This window comes from Bufo bufo, chromosome 1, assembly GCF_905171765.1.
Source record: "Bufo bufo chromosome 1, aBufBuf1.1, whole genome shotgun sequence".
Taxonomy (NCBI): domain Eukaryota; kingdom Metazoa; phylum Chordata; class Amphibia; order Anura; family Bufonidae; genus Bufo; species Bufo bufo.
The window spans coordinates 284,512,351-284,520,396 of NC_053389.1; positions in this window are offsets into that span (position 1 = coordinate 284,512,351).

Here is an 8,046-nt window from a genome sequence, read left to right on the forward strand (position 1 = left end):
TTACACAAGGAGATGCTGTATGCGAGAGTGATGCAGAGGAAGCCCGCTTGAGGTGGGCTAAAGCACATTTGGACAAGCCAGCTTCATTTTGGAATAAGGTGCAGTGGACTGATGAAACTAAAATTGAGTTATTTGGCCATAACAAGGGGCGTTATGCATGGAGGAAAAAGAACACAGCATTCCAAGAAAAACACCTGCTACATACAGTAAAATATGGTGGTGGTTCCATAATACTGCAGGGACTGGGAATCTTGTCAAAGTTGAGGGATGCATGGATTCCACTCAGTATCAGCAGATTCTGGAGACCAATGTCCAGGAATCAGTGACAAATCTGAAGCTGCGCCGGGGCTGGATCTTTCAACAAGACAACAACCCTAAACACTGCTCAAAATCCACTAAGGCATTTATGCAGAGGAACAAGTACAACGTTCTGGAATGGCCATCTCAGTCCCCAGACCTGAATATAATTGAAAATCTGTGGTGTGACTTAAAGAGAGCTGTCCATGCTCGGAAGCCATCAAACCTGAATGAACTAAAGATGTTTTGTAAAGAGGAATGGTCCAAAATACCTTCAACCAGAATCCAGACTTTCATTGGAACCTACAGGAAGCGTTTAGAGGCTGTAATTTCTGCAAAAGGAGGATCTACTAAATATTGATTTCATTTCTTTTTTGTGGTGCCCAAATTTATGCACCTGCCTAATTTTGTTTAAACAATTATAGCACACTTTCTGTAAGTCCAATAAACTTCATTTCACTTCTCAAATATTACTGTGTGTGTCTCCTATATGATATATTTAACTGACATTTTTTATCATAACAACCAACGATTTATACAGGAAAATCATGACGATTAACAAGGTTGCCCAAACTTTCGCATCCCACTGTAGCTGGGTGCCATGGGGGGATTTGATGCACTGAACAAATCGAGAGTTTCTTCTCTGCTTTATTCTTTGCATCATAAACTTCGAGGCTTTATTGCCGTGAGCAAAGGTTTTTTGCTGAGCAGACAAGAAAAACTTGGCTGAACGCTCATTTAATAAGTTTTTCAATTGGGTTCTGAGAGAAGAGGGTTCCGACAGTTGGTGGGCGAGTAGGGATTGCTTATGGGCTTTTTCTACCACGTGTATTTTTGATAGTAATGTAGTGAGTTTTCTTTCAGACTCTTTCTTTAGAAAGGAGCAGAGACTGATTAATCTGCCTCTAATAAATGGCTTGTGGGCATCCCAAAGGATCTGGGGGGATATCTCAGGGGTATTGTTGATTAAAAAATACTCCTCTAGGAAGGAGGATATTTGTAGTTTATGTTTGGCATTGCCCAGCAGGGACTCATTGAACCTCCAACCTATATGTCTATCAGACTTGACATCCGGGCGTATATTGCAGTATATGGGGGAGTGATCAGATAAGGTAATGTCACCTATCTGAGAGGATGAACAGAATTGTAACTTCTCTTTTGGGATTAAAATATAGTCTATCCTGCTGTATGAGTTATTTGCTGAGGAGTAGAAGGGGTAATCTAATGTCTCAGGGTTAAGACAGCGCCATGAGTCTACCATACCCAAATTGTAGAGCTTAGTATGTAATAGTTTAAGGGCTCTCACTGATACAGGGGATTTCTTTGAAGATGTGTCGATGAGTGGGTTGAAAGCTAAATTAAAGTCTCCGGCTATGATCAGAAAACCTTCTCTGTGGATTTCTACTATACCAAGGATAGCTGTGAGCCAATTAATCTGGTCTATATTGGGAGCATACATGTTCACAAATGTGTATAGTGATTGTCCCACCTGGCCTTTAAGGATGAGATATCTGCCGTCTGGGTCTTGTATGTGGGATTTGTATTGAAAGGGAAGGCCTCTATGGAAGCCTATGCTAACTCCTCTCGAGGCAGCACCCCCAGCCCCACAATGATACCAGCTGGGAAATTTAGAATGAGAGAGATTGGGATATTTATCATGTTTGAATTGTGTTTCCTGGAGGAAAACTACTGAGCATTTCTCTTTGTTTAACAGAGTGAAGATCTGGCATCTTTTAGAGGGGGATCTCAATCCCTTGACATTGTGAAATACTAATTTAAAAAACATACTCCCTGCTTGCGACTTCAACTTTTGCAAGCAGATCCAGGAGTCGCTCCTCCTAATTGCATGGGTTCATCCCCAGGTATAAGCTTAGGAGTCTCTTCACCCAAAGAGTCAAAGGAATATGGTACGTTATGTAATAGAATGTCCTGAGAGAGCACGCCCCTAGATCTCCCGCTCTCAGGCGTCTATCAATACGCACAGCCAAAGACATAGCGGCTTCCAAAGACTCAGGATTCTCATGAAAGGCCAAAGCGTCCTTAAGCCTCTCAGATAATTCCTGGATAGTTCCACTCAGTATCTGTAGCCCACCTCCTAAATTCAGAATAATAGATCTCCGCCGAACGCTCTCCCTGACGTAGGCCGCGTAATTTAGTCTCGGCCAGAGAGGTTCAGTACAGGTCATCATAGATGAGACTTAAAGCTCAGAAAAATGCATCTACTGATCGGCTAGACTGTGATCCGGTCGGCAGAGAAAAAGCCCAAGACTGGGCGTCCCTTTAAGCAAATAAATAATCACACCCACTCTCTGGCTCTCGTCCCCAGATGAGTGTGGATGCAGATTAAAGTACCATTTGCACGCTTCCCTGAACCAAATAAAATTATCACCGAGAATCTATTCGGGAGAGCAACTTTAGGTTCAGGACAGGTATGGTAACCACTACTAGGATCAGCCAACAGTGGTCTCTGCATATTTGAGATGGTCGTGCGGAGGTTATCCATCTTCAGAGACAGCCCCTGTAGTTGTCCAGTCAGTGCAGTGATAACATCAATGGCTGAACTGATACAGACAACAAAATGACGGTTATTCGCCGGTTTATAATGTCACGATTAGTGTGGGGGAAAACTCCACAATGAACACAGGAGGGAAGGGGAACAGTAACTGGGCCTGGAAACTAGGGAAGGAACAGGTCACCTCCTAAACAACCCTAATCATGGCCCTAACTACCTATCAATATGAATAGACCTTGAAGGTAGGAATATTCATAAGCTGTACACCTAGGCCCCTATATCCTTATAAGTCCCTGGAATGAGGTTAGGACCAAACACAACCCATTCCTCCCCAGATGGATGAATGGAAGTCTCTGTCTCAGGCCCAGATACAAACAACAGAGACCATAACAAACACAGTACAATAAGAAAAGACAAGACTTAGCTGAAAGTAGAAAACTGGCAACTCCAGAAACACCACAGAGTACAACCGACCAGCTAGTTAGAAGACAGGAAGAAAATCTATAAACTGCACCTCCAAGAGTGAGAAGCGGCTACTTATGGGAAAGTTAAATTGCCAAAAAGCAACACCTGAAGCAAGGGGTGTGGCATTCACTAAAACACAGACACAATAAGATCCACAGTTAACTTGTCAATTTAACCCACAAGTTGCCAGTCTCTCCGATCTCCTGGTACCTGCCAAGGGAACGTCTGTGACAGTCAGCTCACCTGCAGGCCCTCGCATATAATGTTTTAGAGGGTCAGCTCACCAACAGGCACTCCCCTATAATCTTTTAGAGGGCCAGCTCACCAGCTGGCCCTCACCTACAATATTTTAGAGGGTCAGCTCATCTGCAGGCCCTCGCATATAATGTTTTAGAGGGTCAGATCACCAGCAGGCCCTCGCCTACAATCTTCTAGCGGGTCAGCTCACCAGCAAGCCCTCGCCTATAATGTTTTACAGGGTCAGCTCAGCAGCAGACTCTCACCCCTAATGTTTTAGATTGTCAGCTCAACAGCAGGCCCTCACCTGTAATGTTTTAGATGGTCACCAGCAGGCCATCAATCATAATTTTTTAAGGGTGCATGATGCCCTCCTTTATGTGTAATAAAGGGTGTATTGGAGTGCCAGTTCCTTGTAATTTTTGGAAGCCTTTTCACTTAGGCTTTATGAGTGTAGGAGTCCCACTACCTGAACAAATATTACTACAGTGTGAATAAGGCCCTGAATTATGTGATATACAGGCTTTATCTGAGTGCCTCTTCCGTGTCATTTTTGGTAGCACTTGCACTTCATATGCAAGTAAATATACAGGAAAGAAAATTTTTTTCCTCTAAAATCGATTTTATCTTCGGTTTTGTGCGTATTATTGTCAGTCTGTAAATGTGGCGTATTACTCGGACAACATCGTTCCCAGCATGGACCTGGGAGTTCAAGATGCATCCAGACATCCTCCCCATGCTGTTCCTGAACCATTTCGGTGGTATTTCCATCAAATTTCTGTCCTTTTCTTATAAACAAGACACCCTTCCTTCTTCAGAGCAGGGGGTGCTTGGTTTCATGCTCGGGTTCTCCCATTGACTTCCATTGTGTTCGGGTGCTCGGGAGCATCCCGAGTTGTTCGACACGAGCACCTGAACATGCGAGCACTCTGGTGCTCGATCAACACTACTGGGGATCCAAATTGCCATTATACTGCTGCTTTCAGGTTTGCAATAGATGGTACCTCTGTAATTCCATTGGGGTGCAAGTGCTGTGTGATACAGCCTTTAGCACAGTGTATTTCTATACCTTATTAGCCCTTGTGAGGTGCAGTTATATGTTCTAAAGCCTTTTTTGGCGTGTATTAGTTGGAAAAAAAAAATAGCTTATTAGTAGGGTTGAGCGAACCCGTAATGTTTGGGTTCGTACCGAACTTTAGAATTTTAGGACCCCGGACTCGAACCCAAACTTTCCAGTAAAAGTTTGGGTTCAAGTTCGGTGTTCGGCGATTAATTGGCGCTTTTTGAAAGGCTGCAGAGCAGCCAATCAACAAGCATTTTACTCTTGTGCCCTTAGAAGCCATCACAGCCATGCCTATTAATGCCATGGCTGTGATTTGCCAGAGCAGCATGTGACCCAGCCTCTATATAAGCTGGAGTCACGTAGCGCTGCACGTCACTCTGCTGTGATTAGTGTAGGGACAGGATGCTGCTGCTGTGAGGGAGAGAATAGAAAAGAATCTTTAATCTGAAGTGCTTGTTAACTCAGTGAGCTACATAGATTTAGTTTTGTGGGTGCAGTGCCCAATCTTTTTACCCTGCCCTGAGCCCAGTGACACAGAAAAACAACTTTTATCCGTCTGTTAGGTGGACGGCGGCGGACATTTTATGCAATTTCAGTGCACCAGCACAACATATGTGCATTTGTGTCAGTCAAATAGAAGCTTGAAATACTGCAATTATATTCTGGGTTTAAAAAAATCACCCATTTTTGGCAAGACCCTACATCTGTGGCCTTTACAGCATTTTTAATTTTTAAATACAAGCTTGAAATACTGCAATAATTTTCTGGGTTTAAAAAAGCACTCATTTTTGGCAATACCCTCCATCTGCGCCTATGCAGCATTTGTCAGTGTGAAATTTAAGCTTGAAATACAGCAATAATTTTCTGGGTTCTAAAAAAACACCCTTTTTGGGCAAAATACTACATTTTACAGTCCTTGCTGCATCAGTCAGTATGCAATACAAGCGTTAGATACTACTGTTATATTCTGTTATTAAAAAACACTCATTTTGGGCATAATACTAAATTTGCGGTGTTTGCAGCATCTGTCATTGTTAAATACAAGCTTGAAATACTGCAATAATTTTCAGGGTTAAAAAAAGATAACATTTTTGGCTAAATACTAAATTTACAGCCTTTGCTGCATCTGTCAGTGTGAAATACAAGCGTTATATACAACTGTCATATTCTGTTATTAAAAAAAACACCCATTTTGGGCAAAATACTAAATTTGCAGCCTTTGCTGCATCTGTCAGTGTGAAATATAAGCGTTAGATACAACTGTCATATTCTGATATTAAGAAAAACACCCTTTTTGGGCAAAATTCTAAATTTTACAGCCCTTGCTGCATCTGTCAGTGTGAAATACAAGCGTTAGATACAACTGTCATATTCTGTTATTAAGAAAAACACCCTTTTAGGGCAAAATACTAAATTTTACAGCCCTTACTGCATCTGTCACTGTGAAATACAAGCGTTAGATACTACTGTTATATTCTGTTATTAAAAAAAAAAACATTTTGGGAAAAATACTAAATTTGCAGCGTTTGCTGCATCTGTCATTGTTAAATACAAGCTTGAAATACTGCAATAATTTTCTAGGTTGAAAAAAGCACACATTTTTGGCAATACCCTCCATCTGGGTGTCACGGGGCGCCAAAGGCGCACTTGGTCTCCCATCAGCCGCAGACCTGCTGCTTAGCTTCGGGAGCGAGGATCTGTGTTTGGCCTCGTTCCCAGGGCGGCTTTGCTAGCTGGGAGGCTCCCTGCTCCTAGGTCTGTCTTGAGCGCCGAGCTGATCACTTGGTGCTCGACTTGTCTGTCTGTCGGCCATGTGACGCTGGCCACGTCACATGACCCTCAGACCCCATTATAAATACAGGCAGCCTGCTGGCCACAGGTTGCCTGTTAATTCTAGGTTCTTGGCTATTTGTTGGACTACTTAATACTCACCTGATCCTGTTCCCTGACGATCCTCTGCCTGCTCCTCCTGTGCTACGCATCCCTCCTGGTATTGTGACCACGGCTCCCACCTGACTACTCTTTGCGGACTCCTCTAGTATTTCTCTACTCTCCTGGTATTTGATATTGATATGTAGAGAAAATCTAAATCGCACATCCTCATTCATATACTTCTGATATGACAACTGTTTACAATTTTCAGCATTTATTTTGATAAAACATGGCTATATAGCACTATTATCAATCATTTGCTGTGCACTATTAGGAGGCATAAGTATATGGTATTTGACCCCGGCTTCTCCTGACCATTCTTTGCTTAACCCTTTGTACTGCGTAGCTCTCTTGGTTCTGACCCGGTCCATTCACGTTCCGTATTTTCCTAAGTAAGGGACTGTCGTCCAGTTGTCCCCTGTCATCAGGACTCGTGAGGCAAGTAGGCAGGGCCAGGGGTGAGGGTGGAGCGCAGTGGTCACTTTCCTTCCCCCTGTGTGTGTGTGGATGTGACCGTTACAGATTAACAGGCCCAATAACCACTGTATCATGAATCCTGTTGTGACCCTGACTGACCATGTCTCTAACCTGACACAGATGGTGCAGGAGCTAGGAGAGAAACTCCGTTCTTTTGAGTTAGGGCAAGGTTCTTCCACTCCTCAGCCCTCCAGTCCACATTTTGAGCCCCAGCTCAAGCTCCCAAAACCCTTTTCTGGAGACCGGAAGAGGTTTCTCTCCTTTAAGGAGAGTTGCAAACTCTACCTTCCGTTTGCGCCCCGTGTCCTCCGGTCCCGAGACCCAACGCGTGGGTATTATCATTTCTCTACTACAGGGTGATCCCCAGAACTGGGCATTCTCGTTACCTCCTGGGGCCAGTTGTCTAACTTCTGTGGAGGGTTTTTTCAGGCCCTGGGTACCCTCTTTGACGAACCAGACAGTGCCCTGGTAGCCGAGATGGCTCTTAGGGCACTGGTTCAGGGCCATCTCCCTGCGGAGGAGTATTGCACCCAAATCAGACGGTGGTGTGTCCCCTCAAGATGGAATGAACCAGCCCTGAAGAGTCAGTTTAGGTCTGGTCTGTCTGATAATTTAAAAGATCTATTTGTCAGTTATCAAATTCCAGAGACCTTAGAGGAGATGATGACCCTAGTTGTCCGACTTGACCGACGAGTTTAGAGAGAGACGACAAGAACAACAGTTCTGTTCGCAGATGGTGGTCCAGCCAGAGGCCTTTTCCAGGGACAACACTGAGGTCTCCTCCGAGGAACCCATGCAGGTTGTCATGACCCGGGGTAATCTTCGTCGCAGACGCTGAGAGTGCTTCTACTGTGGAGATCCTGGCCATTGGATCAACAAGTGTCCTAAGAGGGTCCTCTCTGACAAGTCTCCTAAGGCAAGACAACCTAAAGACCAGGTACACCCTGATTTTTCTAAATGTAAGCTTTTGGTACCCATAACAATTTCCCTGGGGGTTAATAAGTGGCCGGGTAAGGCCTTTATTGATTGGGCCAGCTTTATTGACTTTGAATATGCTAGTAAA